The sequence below is a fragment of the Mustela erminea genome, chromosome 1, assembly GCF_009829155.1.
Source record: "Mustela erminea isolate mMusErm1 chromosome 1, mMusErm1.Pri, whole genome shotgun sequence".
NCBI lineage: Eukaryota > Metazoa > Chordata > Mammalia > Carnivora > Mustelidae > Mustela > Mustela erminea.
The window spans coordinates 123,726,504-123,754,360 of NC_045614.1; the positions used below are offsets into that span (position 1 = coordinate 123,726,504).

The 27,857-nt window shown below is 38.4% G+C and overlaps 1 protein-coding gene and 1 long non-coding RNA gene across 7 annotated transcripts in view; one reads left to right on the top strand and one right to left on the bottom strand.

The window, feature by feature from the left end:
* Positions 1-10,828, bottom strand: part of NLGN1 (neuroligin 1) — an 830,123-nt gene extending 819,295 nt beyond the window's left edge. The window contains exon 1 of one of the 4 annotated variants that reach the window (XM_032340946.1): positions 10,590-10,828. The gene's annotated coding sequence lies outside the window, so the exon portion shown is untranslated. Of the gene's footprint in view, positions 1-8,722; positions 9,113-10,120 lie in introns of those variants that run through there. The other 3 variants (XM_032340941.1, XM_032340925.1, XM_032340934.1) reach the window with 3 other exon arrangements.
* On the top strand, positions 10,796-27,353 carry LOC116589085. 3 transcript variants are annotated; one of them, XR_004285186.1, is made up of 5 exons: positions 11,223-11,321; positions 11,431-11,557; positions 12,518-12,607; positions 20,140-20,362; positions 26,734-27,353. It is a non-coding gene; the product is annotated as an uncharacterized LOC116589085 (long non-coding RNA). The 3 variants fall into 3 exon arrangements; XR_004285192.1 differs by lacking the exon at positions 12,518-12,607 and having other exon boundaries at positions 10,796-11,321; positions 11,431-11,829; XR_004285187.1 differs by lacking the exon at positions 12,518-12,607 and having other exon boundaries at positions 11,225-11,321.
* The last annotated feature ends 504 nt before the right edge of the window (positions 27,354-27,857 follow it).

Sequence of the window (27,857 nt, forward strand, 5' to 3'; positions counted from 1 at the left end):
TTGCCTCATCCCACTTTTGCATTCTTGATTTGGCTTTAATTTATTCAGTAATCTTTCTCATCCAGTATATTTGAGAAGGGTCCTAAATCCTCACTGCTCTACTGTACCCTCTGCACTGCTTACAGCTATTTCAGAGAACAAATAAGATATGCAGGGGTAAACCCCCCAAAACCATAAACTCTTAAAGCTATGCAATAAATCTTAAAGTTACACAATATCTAATATATATATTATAGTTTAAAATAACACCTATCATTACATGTTTATACAATACCAGCTTAAATATATATCAGTATTACGAACATTCTTCATTACTGATTATCTTTACCCCAAACAGTTCTAAGAACCAAAAGACACATTTAACTTCAATTAGTCTAACTGTACATTTTAAACATGGAATCTGAGGCCCAGAGAGATTAAATTAATTATAGGAAGGGATAGTTATTAGAAGAATCTCCCTGGATTCCTAGTCTTGTACTTTTTCATGCTACCATTACCTATTTGGAAGACCAGCTATGTCTTATATGTTACAAACTGGGAGGCTAAGTGGAGAATAAGAAGGGACAGAATTAGATTCTAATCATACTGTCTAAGAATTATGTAGCAATCTCTCATATCCAAATGTTTAGAGATTAATTAAATAGTTGGTTAATTAATAATCATTACTGCATTAGCTCGCTTAAAAAATGAGGACACATGTATCATTAAACTTGCCACATTTCATTGATTTTGACACATTTTTTTTTTAACCTTTAACATCTTTGAAATCAGGATGTATTTTATAATTCCTACAGCCAAGCAGTAGTGGAGGCATAGCTGCCATTGACTTTTTTTTTTTTTAAGATTTTATTTATTTATTTGACAGAGAGAGATCACAAGTAGGCAGAGAGGCAGGCAGAGAGAGTGAGAGGGAAGCAGGCTCTCTGCTGAGCAGAGAACCCGATGCAGCACTCGATCCCAGGACCCTGAGATCATGATCCTAGCCAAAGGCAGCGGCTTAACCCACCAAGCCACCCAGGCACCCCTGCCATTGACTTTTGTATGTAAAAATTCGTGTGTTCCTCTTGCCACAACCAGACAACCATGTTCCTGACATTTCCAGACAATTTAAGAAAGAAATATAAGATGGTCATCTGAAAATTCTCAATTGTCACCTTCCAGTAATATCAACAAAACACCAGCATCAAACCTTTCAGAAGGTATCAGTTGCTTGGAATGAGATGCTGAACACAATCATGGAGCACTCTGAAAAAATGACATATCACCAACACACAGAGACTACTGTCAGGAAAAACATGGATATTGATGGCTCTGAGTCAGAAAAAATGATTCAGAAGAGCGAGAATCTAAATAGAACAAAGTTTTTTGCATTCTTAAACCAATGTATTTATTACTATTACACTTTTTATATATGTACGAGATTGATAGAGTATAAAAATATACATCTAGTTAAGTCTAGGTTGCAAAGATGTACGTAAAATAAGTAAAGTACATAAAATAAGGCTCTGCCCTGTAACCAGTTGTTCCTTACTTTTGATGAAACATGGTGTATTTGGCATATAGTTAACCATTTTATTCCCTGAGAGAAGCTTTAGGAACTTGCAACATCTTGGGTCAATGCTGTGAACCAAAATTATTTCACAGTGGATGTCGAAGGCTGAGATACTGCCCAGGTCTAGAGGAGAGAAGGTTAGACAGACAAAATGTTTATTTAGAAAACATGCTCTCCCAATGGTCTTCACTTGATAAAAGAGTGCCCACTAAAACGTGGGTCTACTTAACACCAAATTTCACTATGTTTTCACTTTCAAACATACCTTCTATTAAAACAAAAAGGAGAAGCATCTGTTTCTGACCCTAAACACAGATGGAGTTACTAATTATCATTTTAAGTTTGATTCAAATATTCGTTCCCCTCGAGGTGAGCAGCCCAGATCAGTGGTGGGTGCAGTGGTGAAAGGGCTTCGGGCATGGAGCCCAAAAATAGAGCACTGGCAACAGAAAGATGAGAAGCTGGAAATGCATTATAAAAAGCTCATGGTTAACCATGAGCCAATGTCCATCAGAAAGTTTGCTTTGAAACAAAGACAGATCAAATCCATTCTTTGCTAGCTCACGGTTGTTCTACATGGTGGCTTTGGTATTAAAACTTATTTGCCCATTTATATTGGGGAGGAAATTATTGGGTAGGAAGGAGGTTATAAAAATTCTTAGGCTACAGAGGAGGAAAAAAGTTGAAAAACAATTTCTATCTGATCACAATGTAAAATATGTGTAATGAATTCAGCTTAATTATACTTTTTCCACCTTCCCTGCCTTAGTTTACTGTCAATCTGTGAACTACAATGTTTATCTCTATCAAAATGATTCAAACACTCCTGGTATCTCCTTTTCCTAAAATCCTATTGCATGTGTTAATGGGGGCATAATTCAGCAGTTTATTGCACACAATATTGCCTAATTTCTGAACATATATTCATTCAGGAACAAGACATTTATTGAGTGATGCAAGACAGCATTTGTTTGTACATGCATATATACTTATATATTCTTCCTCCTTCCAGAAACAATTCGAAGCACAATTTATGATTTAAAAAAACCCAAATACAATAAAATCTTAGAGCAAAGCTTAAGTTAAAAACATAAATTCAAATAATGAGGCAGGGTAAAAGGAGATAGTTAAGAACCCCTTTTCACTTGAACACAAAATTGGCTCTGTGCTTCCATGAAGTCAGACAAAAGAACGAAAATAAAGCTTTCCTTGTTTAAAAAAAAAAAAAAAGAATCATAATGTTCAATGAGAGAGACACTCACTGGCATGTGAACTGAAAACCCTCCCTAGGCCCTCCAAGTAAACAGTTATCAAAAGCAGTGAGGTCATTTTAATTTGGGCATAACTAATATCAAGTCTTTCAAGAGTGTAACTGGCAAAAAGAGTTCAGTCATTTCTCACATTATTCCTGGATTATAAGATCATGTGACAAACACAAATAATCTATTCAAGTAAAGAGGAAATGTTCCAGTTTAACTATGGTTATTTTATATAATATAGGTATAAGTTGAAAAGGAAGGGTTTAGGATCTGGACATGTAATGTAGCATAATTTAGTGTTTGTAATTCTTCTACCCAGGGCCCATTCCTACATTTTTCTGATTCTCCAGGTAGTATTTTTCTCTTAAATCTCTGGAACATCATGAAAGGAATCATTCTGTATCAGAAACATGCAGCCTGACATGTATGTCCATGGATTCAAAGACTATTTAATGTGTGTATATGTTTTCTAATATAGACCTTTCATTTTATAAGAAACTTAAGAAAGACAGAACATGATGTGTATGGGACACCCTAATAGGTACCCTAGGTTACAGCTATTGCTTCCTTCCTCCCAATTAACAAAAGCTCTGATTTTAACTATGACTTTGCCATATCCATAGGGAAAGAAGACCTCTTCTCCAGCCCTAGGGGAGGGACCATATCGATTATGTAATACATTATCTCTTTGCCAACGATTCATTTAAGAGTGGGATGTGTCACAGTTTTAGTCAATCAGGCATAAAAGGAAGTCTACTGAAACCTTCTAGAAAACTTTTTCTTCTCATTTCCATAAGAAGACTGACACTCTTTGCTTTGAGTGGGACTATTTGGCTCTGTGGTAACCATATTGTTTATCTTCTTTCCAAGATAGAGAGCCAAGAGAATACTGGCAAGGTTGTCTTCCAGCCCTGACATCTTTGAACTCCTGAGTTAGCTAACCCTGGACCAACATACCTCTAGAATCTCTGTTTTTATGAGAAACAAGTCACTACTGTTAAAGCCTTAAAAGTATTGTTACTTGAGGGCAAAAGTTTCTTAACGGACACCATATTTTATATTTCTATATTCTACAAACATCTGAGCAAAAGTTGGCATTTGACAGAATCATAGAGAATGAATGACAAAGGTAAGAAGCAGGAAAAAAATATAATCAATCGGCAAGATTACTGGCCATCACAGCAATGTTGATATATCTTTGTAAGATAGACTTCTTCTCTATAATGACATCCAGTAGTACTTCTCTACCACAGTGAGTAATCTAATTCGTAAAGATTCGTTTATTTATTTTACTTTTTTTTTTTTTTTTTTTTTTTTATGAAGGCAGACTGCTACATGCAGCGCCTCATTTGGATGTGTCTGGAGTCCCGGAACCGTGACTACCCTATGTTCTTCTACAAATGGACCCTGAGAGCTTGTTTGGAGATTCTAGCAGGGGACCCAGCTACTCGTGTACCCTTGACCAAAGAATGGTCCTCCCCTCTATTGGGGAAGGTCGTCCTCTTTGACCCAGTGTCCAGCTTTGAGAGGGACACACATGGAGCGGTGAGGGAGGAAGGGAACACCCGCCTAGCCGGCCAGATCAACCAAATCAACCCTGGTGATCAGTGGGGTGACAGATGTCACAGTAAGATCACCCTCACATCCACTGTTAATTTATTTTAGCGGCAGTGCACACATACGAGCAAGCAGGGGGAGGAGCAGAGGGAGAGGATGAAAATCTCAAGCAGACTCCTTGCTGAGCACAGGGCCTGACAGAGGGCTGGATCTCATAATCCTGAGATCATGACCTGAACCAAAATCAGGACAGATGCTTAACCAACTGGGCCACCCAGGTGTCCCTTGAGCAATCTAATTTAAAGTTACTATGGTCCATGCTAACACATCTGTACAAGAAATCATTATTTTACCTAATGCCATTATTAGCATGTGCTTTATAAATACAAACATTAGAAAGGAGTATTAAAACACTAGATGTGCATTTTTGTCTTCTTTGACAACACTTCTCATTATTGACCACTACCTAATTTATAAATAAGAATAGCAAATTTTATTGCTTTCTTCAGTAGACTGAAGGAAATGAGGCGTCATTACACACACACACACACACACACACACACACACACTTACCACACACCCCTTAGGAAGAGCAAGATGCCTCCATTCTGCCCAGTTATTTTCCAACTAAAATATCACTAGAGGGAAAAAGCACAATATTATCCAAGTCATTTTGTTAAAATTTAGCACGTGAAAAATTAGACCTACTCTCTTTTATGAGTTTGCTTTCCTTTTTTTGCTTTTTCTCCTTTCTAAAATCTTCAGGTGAATTTTACATATTCATTTATTCTGTGGCAGTGATAAACACCTCTAGTTTCTAACTGCAAATCCACTTCCCCTTCTTTTTTCAGATTCTGATTTTCTCCAAGGTCGTGCTATGCCACACTAAAAATGTATTTTCCAACCTCTCATGTACCTAGAAGTAGCCATCTGACACAGTTCTGGCAGTAACATGAGAAGGGAAGTCTACAGGGAGAATGTCCACCTCACACAAAAAAAAAGAAACAATGCTCAAGGAGAAGGCTTGTTTGGCCTTTTCCTCTCCTTTTTCTTTCTTGCTTTCTTTCTTTTTCTTATAGACAATCACACAGAGAGTCTTCTACCATTTATAAGCAAAAAACCAAACAGATCCTCACTACCATTGCAAAAAGAAGTAGGAAACAAGGAATTGTCTTGCTCTGAATTTGGACGAATCATTGCCAGTCCAAGATTTTACTTCTGAGAGCATCTGGCAATGTCTGAAATATTCTTAGTTCTCATCATAACTGGATAGGTAGGGTGTGCTACTGGCATGAGTAGAAGCCAGAGACACTACTAAACATACTAAAATGAACAAGATAATCCCCCAAAAGACAAAAACTTACCTGGCCCAAATGACAATAGTGCCAGTTAAAAAATTCTGACCCTATCTTTCTTTGGGCCTAAAAAGCAGACAAGATGTCAGAAGCACAGCAAGATTTTATGACCATAACAAAAAAAGTACCAAGATGAAGAAAGAACTCTAATTCTCTTCCTGAGTCTTTATTATGTGAGATAAATAAACCCTTGTCTGCTTAAACCACTGTTAGCCAGGTTTTCTGCTGCCTCACAGCCAACTGTATTTCTTAATAATACGTTTATCATTCATTTATGGTCTACTTTATGCTCCGACATGGGGCAAAACATTCTGAATAAAGTGATAAATCGGGCATGGTATTTTATCTCTGGGAATTTACTATCCACTGAGGAAGCCAAGCACCAGGAAGTGTAAAAGGTGGCCTACTCCTGATGGAGAAATAATGTGTTGTAGGAGCTCAGAGTAAGGATACAGGAATGAAGCAGGATGGTGGAGGAAAGACCACTCTAAGGAGATAAAAATGTTCTGTCCTACAGTTGGCGGGGCGGGGGGGCGGGGGCAGAAGGAAGCATAAAATGGCATGTAGTATTGGGGAAAATAACAAGTAAGAGTCTTGAGAATGGAATAAAGAGTAAAAGTGGGGAGGAGTTCTAGATGGAAGGTATTTTAATCTAAAAAGTAAGGGGCAGTAAATTGTACAAAGAATTGAAAGCCATCTGCATCCAGGACATTACCATCCAAGCTGTATTAGTCATTGTTAACAAAATATCAGCAAGACCTGTGTTTTAGGAAAAGAATTAGTTTGGTGAACTACACATGGGTGATTCCATTTAAAAACAATTCAAATATAACTGAGGAATCCTATCTTCCTATTTATAATCTAATAAGATGGAAACAGACATCAAACTTCACAATACTTTAATAACGTGACAAAAGTGTACTGTTGAACTGTTGTGTTTTCAAATCTTCCTGCTAATTCCGATTGTGTTTTGCTTATAAAAACTACAAAGTAGTATTTGTTAGGTAATTCATAAAATAATTCCTTTGTGCAAAAATATAGAACGGGATTCTAGAAATAAACGATGGCTATATTTTGCTAAAAACGTTCAAAATTATTTGTTTCAACACATGGAAACCCAGGGAGGCATTTGTCAATCATACCTAAATCTGTATTAATATCACCCCACAGAAAGCTGTCAAAAACATTAAAACTTATAAGAAAAATGTTTTAACTCAGAGAGCTTAGATTTCTATCTATACTCTCTAGTTATAGCTATTTAATTATCCTGTTAAAAAAAAAAATCTTAACTAATTTAAGGAAATCTGAAGGAATATATAGTCCCTGCATAATAATGTGGAAATAATAAAGTGGAAAAAACTATGAAAAGTTCAGAGTTGGAAGAGACTCTAGAAAAGTCAGGGAAGTCACCAGCCTTTCAAAGAGTCATCAAACCTTTGAGCACTCTACCTGCAGCAAACTGAGCTCTCTGCCTACTTTCTGTGAGTATATATTCCACTGTCAATTTCAAAACAATTCGGACATTTATATTTGAAAATGTTATACCTAGACATAAAAGAGAATTTTCACAAATGAAACGCCATGGTGGTAATAGAGATAAGATTGACAGAAAGTACTCTGGGGGTGAAGGGAGGGAGACTGTGGAAAGAAGGGGGGCTAAACAAGGCTTTCTTTCCTTTACCCCACGATGCAGGAACTCTAGGATAGTCTGCTGAAAGACTGACTCCCTCAATTTCTGCTTATGTTAAGAGGATTGGAAAGACTAACTGTAGAATAGCAGGCTTACAGAAAACAGTTACTTATTTTAATCAAACCATGTAATCAGAAGGCCTGAGTAATGATTAACTTCCACTTTCTCTGTAAATCACTCAATCACTCAGCAGTGCAGGTAGCCTTAAATTCATTCTCTGCCAAGGGCACAGCAAACTTAATGTTTTTGTACTTAACATTTAATATTTTAAATATTTGCCTGGCCCTTGCTTCTGAGCTCATTTAAAAAGCTGCTAGGTTGCAACGGCTGATTGAAATGCCGAGACATTTTAAAGCTTTTACACTCAAACACATGTACCCACACCTCTCCTTAGTGGTATTTTTATATCTATGATCCTATTTCTAATTAAGCACAATTAATTTTTCGGGACTGCATTATGACCCTGTAATTTTCATACACAGCATAAGAATCTATTTAAGCGAAAATAATCCACTGTAGTTTCAGTATAAAAAAAAGGAAAAGGAAACTATTAAGTACTATAAAAATGCAGAGTAACAGATACAGGGTTAGCTATCTGAATTCCTGTTTCCTAAATCCTACACGTATCGCTAGGGTCCTGGAAATGAAAAGGAAAGAGTATAATACCTTTGGGGAAGCCAGCCGCTCGTAATTTAGAATAACCACAAATGAACCGAATGTTCGACACACAATTTCCCTCCTCTCCACAACCCACTAACAACCTCCTCTGGAATAAATTATCCCCAACTCAAAATCTCAACCTAAATCATTTTAAATCCACTGCAAGTGGTTTTGTTTTTGTTTTTGTTTTTGTTTTTTGTTTTGTTTTTTGTTTTTTTTCATTTCTACTCACAAAGCATCGTGCTGGACAGTCAGGAGACAGGGGAGAACGTTTTTAAATGCTGGGACTACCTTGTCTTCCTGGGGGAGTTTATTGCCCAATAGCGCATTATCTATGAGCTGCCCGTCGCGGGGGATCTAGGGAGTGACATCTCCACTCGAAGCACGCAGGTCTGAAAACCACTTCTCAGGAAATGCGGGGAAGAGCAACTTTCTTATCCCTGTCAAACTAAGAGGCGGAAGCAGTCCCTAGACTAGCCGGAGGCCTGGGGAGAGCAGGAGGCTGAAGGCAGCTCCTCTGCGCTCCGCCAGGGCTCCTGGCGAGGGTTTTCTTCTGGAGGCGGCATTGTTCCTCCATCTGCTCAGCCTCCGTATTTCGCCAGCAAACCCTCCCCGCTCTTTCGTAATCTTTTCCTCATTTCTTTAGTACCTCTCTGCCGATTTCCCGGCTCTCGGTCTCTGTGGTCTCTGGGCACAGCTCTAGGCTGAAAAGCTGCAGTGACTGGGGCGCCGCTCTAAGGCGTTGGAGGCGACTGCACTGGTCCGCCCGAGCTCGGGAAGCGTGCGCGCCTCACACTCGCTTTCTCCCCTTTCTCCGCGCTGTCCGGCTCGGACGGGCTCTCCCGGCCTCTCCTCCCCCGACTACGGCTCGCTTTTCCTGCGGCGTCTCCTCACACCGGCTCCGCGCGTCGTCGGCCGCCGGGTCGTCAGCCGCCGGGTCGTCGGCGCACTGACACGACGCCCCCCGCCCCGCCGGCCGGGACTCGGGATTGAAGGGTCAGGACGCCGCGGGGAGGCGGGGAGGAGGAGCGAGGAGAGTCGGGGCAGGTGGGGAGCGCGGAGAGCGCGGGGGCCGGGGGTGGGGGGGGGCGGGGGGGCGGGCAGAGGCGGGGGAGAGAGCCCAAGAAGAGAGAAGATGCATCTGCTCCGAAAGCGCCAATGAAGAGAGGACAGAGGGGGCAGGAGTGGAGAAGAGCAGAAAACACCCACCAGCAGGGGTGGGCAAAACGGCCAATTTACAAACTGCCAGGGAGAGAGATGGGGCGCGCGGGGGGAAGGAGGCTGAAGGGAAAAATAAGGGCAAGTTTCCACCCCTCCCCAAAGGTCGAGTCTGAAAACGCGTCCCCTGAACAGAGAGTTAAACAGGGACGAGTCATGGTGTCAAGGGTGGATCTAAAAAGGAATTCAGTGTCGTGTAGTTTTCCCTGCGCTAGACTCAGCTCCATCGCGTTCAACTCCGGTAAAGGACCCTCCAAGTAAAATGAATGGGCTTAATGCAAAAACGGAAGCTGAATTTCCTCCACCGCGGACTCCTCCTGAGGTATTGCTTTGTTTTTTTGTTTTTGTTTTTGTTTTTTAATGAAAACAAGCGTTTGGGAGGGTCCACGAACCCCAGTGCTAAAGATACCACCCAATTTATTAAAGTTCATCATTTTTTAATTGCTTTTATTTTCGTCAGAGGATAGAGCTGAAGGGTGGGCACCACGAGATGCTTAAAACAGCTATCTAGGTAGCAGTATTTTTCGAAAAGACAAAATGGGTTTCCTAAAACAGCTAAAGGGGGTCTGGGAAACTCGGTTACTCGGCTGGGGAAAAGAGACGGAAGCATTTAAACTCTACCAGACGATTAAACCTTCACCCCACCCCACCCCACCCCGCAGCCCCCCAACCCCTCAGAACTGGAAAGAGGTTACGCGTACAGAAGAGAGTGAGCAGGGCAGGGGAGGGGGTGGGGAGGAGGAGGCAGAGGCCGGGAGTAGGAAGTTCTCGGCAATCCCCGGGATTCAGACAAACGCCGGAGGTCGGCGGACGCAGGAAGCTCCCTTACCTTTCTCTCTAAGCCCCGTTTGCACCTGATCTGCAACCATAAATACTTCGTGATGCTTAGTGTGCAGCCAAACGATGGCCGAATGTTAAACAATCCTTCACGCTCCCTCCCCTTGTTAAAAAACAGGCTCAAAAGAATGTTAATACTGTTCTCGTTATCCATCGGCTCCGAAACATTCCGCTTTGTCGGGAAGAGAGATGAAAACCAAGCGCTTGGACACGCATGTATGTATTTACATATTATGCGGTCGGTATATAAACATATAGACGTTTTCTGCATATAAATCCAAAAAGAAAAGCACCACAGATGCCTCTGAAGAGGGAGGGGACGGGGAAGAGAAAAACTTGGCAAGCCAAATACATCCAAAGATTTCTGTGATCAGGAGCCACCTGCTTCAATACGCAGAATTCCCGAGAAGATTTAGAGGGAGAAGAAAAAAAAAAATTAATAAAATACCCCAAACACACACTTGCAACTGGAAGACGCCTAAGACGCGTGGAAATGGAGAGGATGAGAAGATCTCCTGAGGGTACAGATCCGCCAGCCAAGTGAGCAATCGCCTCCAAAAATCACAGGCGGGGAGGTGGCTGCAGATCGTCCCCTGCTCCGGTCCCCGCCGCCGCCGCCGCCGCCGCCGCTGCTACCTGTAGACACGCGCACACACACGCACACACACGCGCACACACACAGCACTACCCCCTCTCCTCCCCCACCCCCCCGCTTCTTGGCGTTGCCGGGTGCAGGAGTCTGAATTAAGCTAGACCCATCTTTCAGACCCCGTCCTGCCCCCTCAGAGCCAGGACTCCCTCCCCCGCCTCCCCTTCCTCTCCCGGTTTATTGCTCAGCATCCCCTCCCCTGCGCGACCCCTCCCTCCCCCCCGCGCCCAAGCCGCGATCGCAGTGGGGTGGGCTTTCAGGGGTGCGGGTCCGGAGGTGGCAAACGTGAAGCCGGTGGCGGTCCCTCCCTTTACGAGTTCCGCCCTCCTCCTTTCCTCCTCCCCCAGCCACCGAGCCTTCTCCGCCCGCTCGCGCCGAAGGCGGCAGGAGGGGTTAAGGGCTCGGGGCGTCACGTGGGACGTTCACCAAACCACTCAGAGGAGCGTGTGAGTGAACGGCCCGGCCGCCGAGCCGCGAGGCCGCGGCGCGACGGGTGTCTCTGCTGCTAGCGTCATTATGCTCGTCTTCCCGGCTCTTCGCCTTGGTAACTGAGAGCGCGGAGTTAGGGGCGATCCCGTAGCGTGCCTCTTTAGTTTTTGTTCCTTGGTAGAGCTGTTGCTACCAAACTCCCCCTTATTTTCTGTTTCCACCAGGCAGAGGCAGAGGAGGCTCCCGGCCGCGGCGTGGGTTGTAGCCCCGATTGTGGGCTAGTGTAGATGAAATGCCACTACCGTTGGCCTCGTGCTCCTGGCTGTTCCCGCATCTTCTGCCACTGGATAGGTGATTTTTAAAAAATTCATCATAGCTCATCAGTGTTGGCTTTTGTGACGGGTGTGACTCAGTATACCACCTTGTTTACACCAACCACCTCCCACCAGCTACTCCATGTGAATTGGTCAAGGCTAGTGAGTTGGGGAACAGGGCCCTGACAACAGAAACAGTAAATTAATCGATGCTATTGTGTAATAATACAAACAACAACAATAAAACCCAGAAAATCCACCAGTGGGAAATCGCTAGAAGAAATCAGTGACGCTTGGTCTAGAAAAGTGGTGGGTTTTTTTTTTCTTACTATATAAGCACTTGCCTTACATTTCTTAATCTCATGTATGTTTTAATCTGTAAAACTTAGGTAGAAGAAAGGAACTTTAAAATAATCAACACTTAGAATGCGGTCGCCCAGAAGTGTCGCTCATTAATTAATTAATAACACTTAATAAGAAACCTAAGATTCCAGCATATGTGATCAAAATTTTTTATAAAGTAATCTTCCCTATGACACATCATTTTTTCTTAGAAGGAATTTAGTACCACATTTTTCTGACAGTTCTAGAATTCAGTCCATCTTGTCACTTTTTTTTTTCTTATTTTAAAGTAACCTTTAGGTGATGTGTTGACAAATAGTAGATTTCAGTATTGCTCCTAGGAAAGTGAAATTTCATTCAACTAAAACACACGTCTGGTTCTTGGTGAAAGATCTACCTTGCGCAAGTTTGTCTAAATCCTAAATCCTGTAGAAGTTCTCTGAAATTTCTAAAATTCACCAGAATTTTCTAAGAAAAATCAGAACTGAGGATCTATTTCAGTATCAATAAAAGTGCCTAATTGAATCCTTCCAACTATCATGAGACTGTACAGTTGGGTTAGCCTGGTACAGGGCATCATTATAAAAACTGCAGAATCAAACATTTTTAAAAGAATTGAAGATAATGTGATAAAACTGTTTATTGTAATTTACAGATACAAAGTTTTGTATACTTTCTTATATCCCGAGGCTGTGGGAATCACTTTCTAATTGTGTCACTTGAGGTTGCTATCAGAACCCTAAAGGTAATAATGACTGAATATTTTTTCATTTCTAATATTTGATACTTATAGTATGAGATTAATTTTAAATAGGTTCTATTGTATTTTTTCATTGTTCTTTTCACATCTACACCTTATCAGCTGAGCACTATTATCTCATTTTTATGAGTTAGTCTTACAAAAGAGCTAAGAATTTTTAAAAAATAGAATTGCCTTACAAATAGCATTTATCACAATCTGTAAATACGGCAAATGAGCCACACTCCTTTTTGCCCATTTTTCCCACTTACCCAAACTAATCCTCTGAGGGAAATAAACCCACCCTACACCATCTGATGTCCAAAACAATGAAAGCAAGAAGTTTTGTTTTTTATGTTTTGTTTTGTTTTTTGTTGGAATCCAGTTAAGACACGGGACTCTGGAAACAAACTGCCTGAGTTTGAATCCTGGATCTTCCCTGACTTTGTTATTGCCTGGCTCATATTACTTAATCTCCCTAAACCTCAAATTCTGCTTCTGCAAACTGGAGATAATAACAGTACCTACTCTGTAGGAATGTTGTGAAGATTATCCAAAATAATGCATGTAAAGCGCTTGGCACATGAGTAAGTTACTTTTTAGTGTTCACTCTATTTTTGGTATCTACGTGATGTTTTTCCTCTTCTGATTCAAACATCAGTATATGTAGTGATATTTGGGCTTAGCATTAAAAACTGATCATGAAATTTAGTTGCATTCATAGCATGGAAGTCATTAGTGATTACAGAGTAATTGCTAGACCCTCCCTGCCTTCTCTTTTTCTTACGGTCTTGTATCTGTGTTCTGTTAACTAATTTCAGTATAGAGGATCACACAAATGCCAATAACGAGCTAGAAAAGAAAACATTAAACACATGAATAGGGGATGAAGGCATCAATAGAACTGTAAGAAATTGAATTCAATTCACATTGCCAATCATGTGATCTTCTAGATTGTGACATTAACTGTGCTGGAGGTTGCTGCCTTAAACTGGCCAGATACTGTTTGGAATAAATATTGGAACTTTCTGTAAGGTCAAATACAAGTAAAAACTTTGTGGAATTAGCCCAAATGCATCTTCTCATTTGTAGACTGAGAAGGAGATTTTAATATAGCACATAACATATTAGCATTTTCTGAAAATATTGGCTCAAAATGCCAATGTATTGAGTAGGAGTGGGGTAAAATATCACTAGAGGAATAGTGAAATCAGCTTTATAAGTATATTTTTATGACCTAATTGTTATTATGGTAAAATTTCCTTTTCCAGAAATAAAAATGAAAATATTGGAAAAGGAAGTTAGGCTTGAAGGCAATTATTATAGTGTATTTTCAGATACCTCAATGCAATAGTATATAAACTAAGTTTGCTTTCAGTCCAGAAATTCATTAAGTGGGAAGATCTTTTCCCCAGTAATTATATATATAAAGAAAATTAAATGGCATGTTCTCCTAAAGTTAAAAAAAAAAAAAAGTATTACTCATTCTTTGGAAAATCCCAAATACTCATAGCAGGAGATGAGCACCTTTTTCTTTTTCTTTCCCAAAAGATTTCAGAAGGGAAAGTATTAATAAAATATCATGCTTGGATGAAATTTTACTGCAGCTTTCCTCCTAAACCATATTTATTTTACTTAAAATGGGTTAAAAATAAATAATATACCGTGAAAGATTTTATAGGGGCAGTGGAAGTTCATATTTCAGCTCCAAAAGAAATAAAAAGTAGAGCTGAATAATCTATCAATTTATAGCATTTGCCAAATATACCACTTGCACACTTTCCTGGAAGTTTTTTGTTATAATCTAGACAAAAGATATAGATGTTACTAATACAGAAAAAAACAGATCCTAACTTCCAGGAGTACCGGCATAGCCTGGTTGTATATAGTATCTATATGGCCACAATCCATCTGGTCTCCAACTCTGGTCTGTCCACAAAGCACCTCTCCTTCTGATGTAGTTTGTACAGCATGGTCAAATTCATCTTTTTTTAATCTAGCCTTTACCAAATCAAACCATTTTTTTTTAAATCCTTAATGAATCTGTAATTCTATCATGTGAAATACAAACTTCTTATCTCAAAATCCAAAGTTAACATATTCTCAGTTCCACTCATGTTTATTCAGCTTTCTCTCCCATCGCTTCTCTACCTAATCTCTATTTTTCCCCTATAAGATATAACTCCCTGGTCTCCAAGCTCAAATTTTCAACATTTCTTCTCTTGGGCTATCCAAATCACCCACACTACCTACTGAAAACTTTCAAAAATACTACCTCAAAGGGTCTCTCAACCAGAAATTATTTTCCCTTACTCTAAATATAAGTAATGTGTGCCTTCCATAATGCAATTGCACAGTCTATCTGTGTCACCATTATTCCTAAATCTTTTGTTTGTCCTATCTTGTTTACAGGGTACCAATCTCTCACTCCAGGACCTTTGCACTTTCTCTGTCCTGGACTCTCTTCCTTCTGATGGCTATAGATCCTATAGATCTCTGTTCAGATGTCGCTTTCGAAAGATGACTTTGCTATTATCAAAAATACCATTCTCCTCCTCATTTACTCTGTCTCCTTAACTTCTTATATTTGCTTTAGTGTACTTATTATAACCTAATTATACTTATTTGTTTTTTACTTCTTCACATCATGTAAATGTCCTGAAATCATAGACTTAGTCTCTTTTGTGTACTGTTCTGTGCCTGAAGCATTATAGTGCTCTATACATAGTTAAGCAAATGAATAAATGAATGAATGTGGTCAGTTTGATTCACTGATAGCAATTTTGGAGGCATGATTACTATCTCTAACTGCAGCCAACAATTGAACATAAAGATTTAAGAATTTGCTCAGATGTTCTTGAAAGACATTTCTTAAAAATATATGTCTTACTTAAAATACATTAAAGCTTTAATTACAGGACACAGGCCCCACTTTTTTGAGATAATGTTTAGAATGGGCATATATTAGCCCCAAATGTGTTCATAAAGCAGTGATACTCTACCATACTTCCAAAAATAGGCTGTTCATTTAAGAGCCAATGACACTTTATTATGTATGACTCAAATTAAGCATTTGCTCATTTACCAGATTTTAACCATTTTAAACGCAGTATCTAGGTAATGTTCTTTTTCAGAGGTTCTAAAATTCTTTTTTGGTAACTATTTAAACATTTGAAATTTATAGGAGCAGTTATGAAAACCTAAAATGACATTTATAATATACCATGTATTTAGTTCTTAAGTCAAGATTGCTTTGTTATTATTGAGTAAATGAATTCTTACTCACCCATCCTTTGAGTGTTTCTCTCTACCTATTACCTTATTATTGAAGGGATTAAAAGAATTATAGACATGGTCCTTCTCCTTCTGTGCAGTATCTGTGAGATAGGGTCATACCTAAACAATATCATGACTTTCTGTACAATACCAAAAGGCTTTCCAGAGAAGGACATTCCCAGCAGAGGAACAAGTATAAAGGCATGAGCTCACTTGAGTGCAAAATATATTATTAAAGGCAAGCATCTCTGTTTAGCTGGAGCATGGAAGGTCTATAGAGGAGTAGCAAGAAATGAGCTTGTGTGTAAGCAGGGTCAGATAATGAGGGGGTTTGTGTTTCAGGCGATGAAGTTTTGATCTGACCCTTAGGAAGGGCCAGCAGTGTTGTGTAATGACATCTGCCATTTTAAAAAGTCTGTCTATAGCAGCATGGGTCGTGCTTTGAGAAGCAGAGGTAAAACCAAAGTCAGGGAAGTCAGTTACAAAATTATTGCAATAGTATGCAAAAGAGATGGGGGTATCTCAACTATGTAGCAACAACAAAAAACAACAAAAAGAAATTAAGAGTTGTGCATTCATACAAGAAAAACTTAGAAACTGATTGGCTATGGAATGTTACAGAAAGTTTAATTTTTTTTTTTTAAGCTGGAGCAACTAGGTAAGTGATACTGCCAGTTATACCAACTTTATGAAATATGGATTTTTTTCATATACTTACTTCAAGATGGAAAATCTAAAACTCAGTGTAAAATTACTAAATTCAAGGTAAAACAGTTTGAACTTGAAACTATGGAACCAGAGGATTCCAAATCCAATTAACTTACCACCATTGCACACTATACTCTTGAACTTAAAAGGAATGAACAGGTATGAGAATATGACTTTCAAATATTCAAGTTTGTATTTAATATGAGTTCAGGAAATAAACTATTTGAGCTGGAGATTACTGATAACTATCTAAAATTTAGGTATTCTGTAATGTTAATTTAAAAAGGAGTATGTTTGATGTCAAGAACTGTGTAAAACGTCAATAAACATACAGGGGAGAGGGAAAGAATAAGAAAGGGAGAGAAAAGGAGAGAGAAAGAGAGAAACAATCCAAGCTACAGCAAGAAAAACTCAATTGAGGATTGAATTTCTACTTAAGATCAATTTGACTAAGTATGTGGAAGAAAGGATAAAGAACTAAGAGCTTGAATAAATTCATCTTCTAAATAAACACTGGTATTTTTTTTTTTTAATATGAAGGATTGGTTTCTGGAAATGGCCGAATAAAATCTAATTAGACTAGCCTTCCTGAAGACAACAACTATAAAAGTCAAAGATTTTTTTGAACTCTGGACATAACACACACACACACAGAGACACACACACACACAAAACTACAAAAAGGCATTTTAAAGCAAACAGAAGTATGCATATTCTTTTAGGTAATCCACACACACAAGAGAAATTGTACAAAGAGAGTTCTCATTTTTGCAGATACTAGCCTGGGGTCAGGAGGAGTCAGTGTGGTGGAAAACCAGTGATTCCTTGCTTTGGGGAATCTGAAGACTGAATCCAGAGGAGACTGAGAAAGAGGGAAAATCTCAGGGAAGATAAAATAGACATACAGAAGATGCTCAGATTCTGTCTGCTCACATCTTTGGATGACCCTTGAATCACATCTGTGTGCAACAGATTGATAGTAGCTCAAAGGACTTATTTCAATTAGTATTGGAGTCATTGACCAAATCAGATAGTTACTGCTAAAATAAAATAAATAATACTCTTTGGAAGAAAAACAATAGAACTCAAGAGTTCCCATAACTTAATATTCATGACATTCAAGATGTAACCCAAAATTATCTGACATACAAAAATTCAGGAAAATAGAATATGCTCTTAAGAAAAAAAGAAAACCAGCTGAGACCTAACCCTAGGTTATTTATTTATTTATTTAAAGATTTTATTTATTTATATGACAGATAGAGATCACAAGTAGGCAGAGAGAAAGGCAGAGACAGAGAGGGAGGAAGCAGGCTCCCCGCTGAGCAGAGAGCCTGACGTGGAGCTCAATCCCAGGACCCTGAGATCATGACTTGAGCGGAAGGTAGAGGCCAAACCCACTGAGCCACCCAGGCACCCCAACCCTAGATTATTTAAATGTTAGAATGAGCTAACCAAGATTTTAAAACAGCCATTAAAACTGTCCTTTTTGAAGTAAAAGAATATATACTTGCAGCAAATTTTAAAAATAAGAAATTTAAACAGAGGAATATATATATGATAAAAAGAATGAAAAGGACATTCTAGAACTGAAAAATACTATGTATGAAAAAAAATCAGGACACCTAGTTGCCTCAGTTAAGTATCTGCTTTCACCTCAGGTTATGATTCCAGGGACCTAGGATCAAGCCCACATAGGACTCCCTGTTCAGTGAAGGGCCTGCTTCTCTCTCTCCCTCTGCTGCCCCCCTACTTGTGAGCTCTCTCCCTGTCAAATAAATAAATAAAATCTTTTTTTAAAAATTCACTGGTTGAGCTTAACAGTGAAATGATGGAGATGATTAAAGAAAGAGTCAAGGAACTTGAAGATAGAACAATACACATCATCCAATGAAAAGAACAGAAAATTTAAAGAAAATAAACAGTATAAAGCAATCTCAAAAGGAGAACAATAGAATGGAGCCAAAAAATATTTGAGTAATGAATAGTAGTTGGAATTTTATTTATTGCCAGTGGTATGCAAAATGGTGCACCCACTTTAGAAAAGAGTTCAGATTCTTAAATGATAAACATATACTTACCATAGGAACCAGCAATGCTACTCCTAAGCATTTACCACAAGAAATGAAGGCATAGGTCTACACAAAGATTTGAATGCAAATGTTCAAAGCAACATTATTTCATAATGGCCTCAAACTGGAAACACACTAAATGTTTATTAACTGTTGAATGAACAAAGTGTATTGCACCCATATTTCGAGATACTACACAGCAATAAAAAAGACTACAGTATTAAAAAACACACTATCGGGGTACCTGGATGGCTCAGTTGGTAGAATGGCCAACTCTTGATTTTGGCTCAGGCCATAATCTGAGAGTCCTGGTATCAAAGCCGGAGTCTGTCTCTATGCTCCATGGGGAGTCTACTTGAGATTCTCTCTCTTCCTCTCCCACTGCCCTTCCCCCTAGAGCACACTTGCACACTCGAACTCTCACTTGCTGTCTCTCTACTAAGTGAAAGAAGTCCAACACAAAAGACTGCTTTCTTTATGATTTTACTGATAAGAAATTCTAGAAAATCATAGACTAGAAGAGGAAATGATACAGGTTAGGAAATCTTTCTGGGTCATCAGGTCAAACCTTACATGGTAGCAATTGAAATGGAAAAGTAAGGATACATCTGAAATAGTTCAAAAGAAGAAAGTAATTATTTGGGATATTATTTCCTAATAAAAGAAAAAAATAAAAAATGCTGCACATGAATGTAAAAATAAGATATGAAAGCATGTACCCAGAATACTTTATTAGCATTTACTTGTTGAGACAGAGTGAGAAATTACACGCTTTATTTTCCATACCATATAGCTACCCCACACTGAACAATTTATTTCTGCCAGTCTCCATTTGTTATCTTTCTTAATCCTCACAACTAAATTATGAGGTGGGTTTACTAACCTCATTTTATAGATAAGGAAACCGAAGCCCATGTTTAAGTCAATTGTTCAAGATCATACAACTAAAACACAGTAAAGCCAGATTCAAATTATAGTCTGGCACAAAATCCCTCCCCCGTTTTTTGGGCCTTAGACTCTATTGAGAGAATAAATTCTCAGTATCATCACACACTGTAATGAAATCAAGAAAAAAGCAGACTGAGAAAGGACCATTGAATCTAGTAACATTTTTGCAGGGAGCAGTTTGTGTAGAGAAAAGGGAAAGGAAGACCTCGGGAGTTAAGAAGACTAATCAGAGAATGGATAAATAGAGAGAGGGTGTAACTTCAACACCCAATACATTTATCAAGACCTTCAATGTTCTTTCATCTCTATGGTAAAAGCACTGACTACCTTTCAACATAATCCACTCTCTTTACAATGACACTGACAGAAACTCAGCTCAAGCCCAATTAACTAAAACAAGCAAATTCCTGAAAAGCAAAAGCACAGTTTATTGGTTAAGTGGTTTATGTAACTGAGAAGTTTATGAGTGTATTTAGAGGCTTAACTGAGGTCATTAAGCTTTTCTCTTTTTCTTCATTCTTTGGTTTGCCTCAGTTTTATTTTTAGGCAGCCCCTCTTCACTCTTGGCACAAGATACAACACCAGATATGCCCTTTCAACCTGGCATCTTCAGGGAAAATTACTCTGTTAACTCCAGAAAGAAATTTTATGAAGGGCTTCAAATGGTTTTGCTTGGATGATTTATTCCTTTCTGTCACTGACAATAGAGCTAATTTGCTTTATCAAGCCCAGAACACATGATTTACTTCTGTACCAGGTAAGAGAATCCACCAAGATTTACAAATACAGTAGAGGCTGATGTAGGAAGAACCTAGGATGGTTGCCAGAAGAAGACAAGTGAAAAACCTTTCTGGGCAAACATACTTTATAGCGATAATGATAGTTTGCCACATGCCGCTTTCAGTTTTTCTCCTGTTAGGTCCTTTCCAGTTCCTTCTATCTAGCAAAAGTGGATTAGATATTCCAAAACCACATTTCATGCTTCCCAATCTCTGAGTCTTTGTTCAGTTTGTTTATGCTACTTTGAGTTCCTCCCCTAAACCTGCCTGATTAAATATAAATTCTAGACACTAATGCATTGCATATATTAGGTGCTTAATGAATGTTCATTGTAGGGAATTGTCTAAGTAATTCATTAGACATTCAGGAGACAAGAAGACACACAGGGCAGAGTCACTAACCTCAAAGAGCTTTTGATTAGAAGGTTAGAGAAAACACACATACCAATAACCACAGTCTGAAACAAAACAATACACTGAATGCAAAGAACAAAGGTAATTCGAGAGGGAAAGGATGAAGCACATCTGAGAGAAGGGGGAAATAGAGTTCAGAAAAGGCTGTGCTTAAATGAAGGTATTTGAGTTGGCTCTTAAAAGCAATTAAAAAAAAAAGCAATTAAAATGCAGTGCATATTTGTTTTGAATTGAATAGTTGAACAAATGAATGAGCTGATGTAAATGAAGAGACAGATAAAGCATGTAAATTTTAGATCATCTAAAAAAAGAAAGATTAGGCTTGAAATCTAAAAAGTAGTGAAGTCAAGAAATCTTTCCTTCCTCTTTCTTTTCTTTTCTCTTCTTTTCTTTCTTTCCTTCCTTCTCCCCCTCTCTCCCTCCTCCCTTCCCTAATTTAATAAGGAATTGAACATGTTTGAAGAAGAGAAATATGAAGTGGGATATATTAAATTCGTTAAGAAAAAAATTAGTTAGATATAAGATTTTGGTCTAGAAAAGTCGAGAGAATGAGATACAGAAAATAAGTAGAGTTTTAAAGACAAATCTTTTAAGAAAAAAAATGATCTTAAAAAGACTTAGAAAACCAAAACAAGAGATTTTATAGGAAAATACCTTTCTTTAAGTGATGGGTTTAAATGTAAAGTGGCAAACATTAGTTCAGAGTGGATTTTCCTGTTTATAACTGTGGTTTGTTTTAAATCTGTTCAATTGTAATTTATGGACTACATTAAAGTAACTAAATACTTCTTCATACAATATCTAGTGCCTATTTCTTAATAATCTACTTCAGCCGAAAGTTTAAAAGTGTTCTTCCAGTCATTTATATATAAATAGAGGTGTTAAGTGTCCCTTACAGTATTAGGAAATCAATATAAATATTTAATGTAAAGGAAAAAAGAGATGATTTAAGTATCTTAGGATTCAAGTTGAAGATAATTGCCCTTTCACATTTCTTTCTCATTTTCTCTGTTTCAGAGAAATAAAAGTACTATATTCGATACCTAAAATAATAATTACAATTTTTAAATTCATGAAGCAGATTGCAAGCCTGAAGTAGCAGGTTCATATTTATTCTAATGCTCTCACAATGGAAAATGCATTAGAAGAACGTGATATTTGTGATGTAATTATGAAAAGGAATCTTTTAGGTTTTACCTTACCATATACATATATGCTAGGACTTCTGTTTATTTATGTAACAGCCACTTCGAGCTAACGACAACATTTGGATCACTAGAGGGTGTTAGATATTTGCCCCTACAGATTTGGGGAGTTAATGTAAAGCGTAGGATTCCCTGATAGAAATTTTCTCTTATAAAGATTGCGTGTGGGGGGAGGAACCAGGTAAAATGTAACTCTGAAGTTGTTAGGCTTGATGACTAATGTGCACCGAAGGGTCATTTCATTACTCTAGGTCACACCTCATCTTTGCAGAAGCCAGGGGGATCTCTTCCCTCCTTCAGTTTGCTAAGAATTACAAATATGGCCCTCTCCATCTCTATACATTTCTAGTAAAATGCAGTGTACAGAGGAGGAGGGAATGTGGAAACAATGCACGCCCATGAATTAAGTTAAGCCTTTATTTCTCAGCTCATCTTCTATTCAACACCTTCAAACACCCTGCCTGGTAGCCAGACTTGGTGATTTGCATACTTTGCACCTTACAGGTCTGACTTCCATCTGTTTTCTCCTCCTGGAGCATTCCCTTACCATGCACTTCCTTCCCTTGATCATTTCCCACCCAATACTCTCAAGACAAAATGTGTGAAGTTCAGCTCAAATATCCCCTCTTCCATGAATCCTCCTCCCTTTTCCCCCATGATGAAAGTAACACTTTTCTTCTGAACTTCTCTGTCCCTGTATCTGTAATACCGTCATTGCAGGCATCACTAACTGATTCATAGTGAGTTTTATGAGTTTCTCATCTACCCTATTGGAAAAGTTATTTGCAGATTTTTTTTCTTTCTAAAAAATTTGGTGCATGGGTTGTCTTTGCACATAAAAATACTTCATAAACATTTTTGAACACATAAATGCATGAAAATGAATAATAAGTAATATAATAAATATAGAAAAATAAATGTATTAGAACCAAGATGATGGTAGTATATACTAGGGTAGTGGCAAGTGGAAATGGATGTCAGAGGAAAATTGTGAAAACTATTAAGGAGATAGAATTGATAGGGCATGGAGAAAAAGGTGAGGAAGAGGGAGAATTCAATATTACTTCCAGATTTCTTGCTTGAGGAAATGAGCAGCTGATTGTACCATTAACTAAAATAGGTAATTCTGAAGAAAACCCAGTATCAGTGGAGGAAAATAATTCATCCTATTTGGACATGTCAAATTCTAAGAGCCTGTGAAATCCAAGTGGGGCGGGGGTGGGGGAGGGGAACAGCTAGGGATTGATTATGGATCTGAAGTCCAAGAGACAGTGTGGATATATATTTTGTTCTTTGTCTGTTTGTTTGTTTGTTTGTTTGGATATATATTTTGGAATTGTCAGCACATGCATGGTGATCGAGCTGTACCAATGACTGGGAGAGATCACTAGAGACAGTTTGTAAAAAGGAAAGAGAAGGGGCCCTAGAATAGGAGAACAACTGCTGCATTTTAGAGTGCAGGTGAGAGAGGATTCTGGAGACTGGGTAGTGAGTGGTTGAGGGGCAGAGAGATGAGAAGCATCAGATTGAGGAGAGGGATCAAAATGAGGACTGGACAGGGTCCTGTCAGGACACTGATTTCTTTAGTGGAAATGGTTACTGTGGAATAATCCGAGCAAAAACCAGACGGAAGTGTGTTTAATAGAAAGAGGAGAGAAAATGAAATAAATATGGAAAATTCATTCAAGAAGTTTGACTCTAAAGAGGAGGATAGAGATAGATTTGTAGCTGAAGAGGGAAATTGGGTCAGAGGAGGGGTTTTTGTTTTTTGCTTTTATAATTGGAGAGACTATTTTGAAAAGTCAATGGAAAGAAGCTAGTAGAGATAGTCAGTTTTATGATAACAGAGATTAACATGGTTCTGAAAGAAGGCAGAAGGGCCTGCAAAGTAAAACTAAGAGAAAGAATACCACCTTTCTAACTAAGAGATACGTGCAGATACAGGTAAACTCGTAGATTTCCTGGGAAGTTCAAGGAGCTTCTGACTGATGGTTTTTATTTGTTCTGTGATGCAAGATTCAAAAACAGGTATAAATTGTTTATGTAAGTGTATATTATAGAGCAGTACTGAAGGTTAGAAAGGACCAAGGACCAAAAAATTAATATTTTAAATAGCATAAATATTCTTATTTAATGGTCATTAAAACTAAACACTAAACATAATATTATAAATAAGCATATTATAATTCCGTGTGTGTGTGTGTGTGTGTGTGTGTGTGTGTGTGAATAGACTTGACTATTTTATGAAATTAGGTTTGTAAGGCTAGCATGTAAAGAACCTAGTGCACAATGTTTGCTATCAAGATGGCTGAGATAAATAAAGTACAGGGCATAAAAATACAAGGATTCTGGTATGGTCTTCACATTAATCCTATGAAATAAGTACTATTAACTACCACCACTACATCTCTGAAGAGACTGAGGTACTGAGTTTAAAGAACTTGAAAAAGATTTGAAAAGTCATAAACTACCACAGAATTAGTAATTGCTGGAGTTGGGATCTTTATTTATCTGTAAATATATATTCATTACCTTTGTGGTAAAATCTCCTGCATTATTTACTATGTACCATTATCCGACTTGTATTACTGGCCCAAGTATTTATTTATGTTGTTAACCATACACTATTTGCTATGTACAATTATCCAAGTTGTGTTACTAAATTGAAATAAAATTGATCTTATCTCGATTTCTGGTCAAAATGGCACTATGGGTTCAATGTTTAAGTGCTTCTCCCTGCATCAAATTTATATCAATAACAAAATATATTTTTTAGTATATTAAACATATATTTTTTAAATGTTAAGAAATTGGCATTTGAATCATAAAGCAGTTTGCCCTTCCAAGTATGAATGGGCCTCATCAAATCCAGTCAAAGCTTGAATAGAACAAAAAGTCAGCATAAGAGAGAATAACCCTTCTTTACCTGACTGTCCCTGAGATGGGACACTAGCCTTCTCCTTCCTTCAGATTCTGATTTGGACTGGAACTTACACTATCAGCCTTTCTACTTTTAGGCCTTCAAAGTCAGATTGAAACCATACCACTGGGTCTCTGGGGTCTTCAGCAAACCTTAGGAGTCCTCAACATCCATAATCCCATGAGCCAATTCCTTATAATAAATCCATAGATATACATATACACAGAGAGAGAAACAACTATTGTTTCTGTTTCCCTGGAGAACACTAATATAGTAGTAATACTCAAAGACATGATAAATATCTCCACAAGTTCAAAATAGAAGAGAAACACACTATGGTAGGAAGGGTTAAGGCCAAGGCTGCTGGCTTTTTGGTCTGAAAGAACTTGGGAGGCCATGAGGAAGTCAACTGCAAACAAGAGGGACTAAAAGCATTACACATACAGCCAAGGACCAAAGCCATGTTGTGTTGTGACATTAGAGATTAGGACTGATAAAAAAAAAGGTGACCCCTACCTACGTTTGCTTCTGTCATTAGGGTGAGAGGCAGCTGTGCCACCTGGATGTGGGTCAAGCCATTCCTTGTCTTGGAAATGAGATATGCAACATTGCTATATGTACAGGAAGAGCTCCATTTTAGAAAAATAAGATCTTGTTCTGGACTTAGGACCCAGGGATAAAGAGACCAATAAAATCACTTGAGAGAGGCAATGGTCTCAGACAGACAGATAGACATAGACACACATACACACACCCACATACACACACAGAGAAATCAACTACTCCCAAAAGGCTGCAAATTAGTATTCCAAAAAAAAAATCGAACTGTTACTGAGAAAATCGATTAACAAAAATTACAATCTAAGAAACAAATACACTCACAGTAAATTGAAAATAGCACAGCAATCTAAAAATTGCTTTAACCTGAGTATATTTAATGTTGTCAAGGAGATAGAGGAAGAAATAATGCCATAAAAATTAAAGAGTAGGAATCTAAAACAATCAGGTATAAATGAAGAACAAAACATATGAGAAGTAAGTAGCCCTGGAAGAAAACTATAACTACTAAAAATAACTGAAAAATAAAAAATGCCATACTGGGTAAATTCAGAGGCAGTATTGAAGACTTCACCTAAAACATAGAAGAGAAAAAGCAAGATAGCAAATATTAAATATTGAGAAAAGTGAGAGCCTTGTGCTTCTGCCTAGGACGTGGAGATATGGAAAGTGTTGTTCCTATCCCAAGAACAAGAAAATGCCTGGTAAACTGCAAAATCATAACTTGTCTTGAACCCATCAGACAGCTAAGTTCTCAGGGCAAAAAGCAGCATGAACTCAAAGGAAAGTCAGGTTTCTCCACACAGAGACAGGACTTGAACACGCTTTATCTGTGGTCAAGAGTGTGAGGAGATATAGAGGTGGATACCAGGTGAACACAAACAGGTGAGAAGAATTCAACCAAAATGTTCATAAATGGGGATGCCTGGGTGTCTCAGTCATTAAGCATCTGTCTTCGGCTCAGGTCATGATCCTAGGGTTCTGGGATCGAGTCCCACACTGGTCTCCCTGCTCTGCAGGTAGCCTGCTTCTGCCTCTGCCTGCCGCTCTCCCTACTTGTGCTCTCTCTCATTTCTCTCTCTCTTTGACAAATAAATAAAATCTTTAAAAATGTACAAAAGTTGCTAAAGGCAATCTGTAAAGAATAAAATCTTTAAAAATATTCATAAATTGCTAAAGGCAACCTGTAAGAGAATCTGGGGCCATAGACACAAAGGGAATTTGCACCCACTTACAAGTCTTTTCTTTCCAGACTTCCAACAGAGGCTAATGAGAAAGATCCCTGGCAGGGTTGGTGACTACAGAAAGCTTTCCCTCAGTGGTGCAGGCCTGGAGGAAGGAAGAGGTCTTGCAGGAAAAGCTGGAAACCCTACCTAGACCGCTGATCCTGCAGAACAAACGCCACCATCAGTCACTGAAGGAAAGGCAGCAAACTGTCACCCCCAGTGCACAGCTGAGGAAGACCCACTGCAGCTGGAGATGGATGGGAGAAAAAAAACCCACCCTCTACACTGCAGATGATGCCAGATATAAGTCTGACAGCATACTGGCATTTCTTCCCTTCTAATGTCATATTGTAGATCTTTTGCTCTTTTTAAAAATAATTTATTAATACATAAAGCTGAATTACTTCCTGGGCAATGTAATTTAAGTTTAGCTCTCAAATAAAGGGCCATATCTTGCCAAGTGATGTTGTTCTTACTCTTTAGACAATCGCCTTCTTCACAATTGCTGTATAACCCCTTGGGCTTTTACTGTCATTATTTTTAAAAGTATCAATAATTTTAATGTCAATGGCACAATGACCATCTACCTCATTATCAGTCTGCATACTTACCCGAATTTATGTGTTCTGTGATGAATATGAAAATAAAATATTCCTCATTATTTCAAACATTTGCTAGGGCGTTTTGAGAGAAGTATATTCTTGAACCATCAAAGCCTTCCTTAATCACTCTCTGAAGAAAATGTTGTACTACTGCTGATATAACACTGGGCCACACTTTTCTTCAGAATCTCCTTAAATCCAACTCTGAGTAGAACTCCAGTCATAAGTGATTGCCTTTCCATGTCTTCCCCCTGTTGAGAAGTGGTTGAGAATGTTTGCAGGTCTCTCCTGATGAAACTTTTATTTTAGCCTCATCACTCAAATGGATCATGATATACAAATGATGGATTGTTTAGGGCTTAAATGAAATAATGAGGTAAGAATTCAGGATTGAATAATACCCTACAACCAGCCATAAAATATTTTATTTCAAGACCATTTTTATCTAACTTCAATGCCCTCAATAACTTGTTCCTAGTATTGAGCAACAAGGATTACCCTTGAAGATTAAGGAGCTCAAGAGCCAAATATTTTCCTGGTGTTAGCCA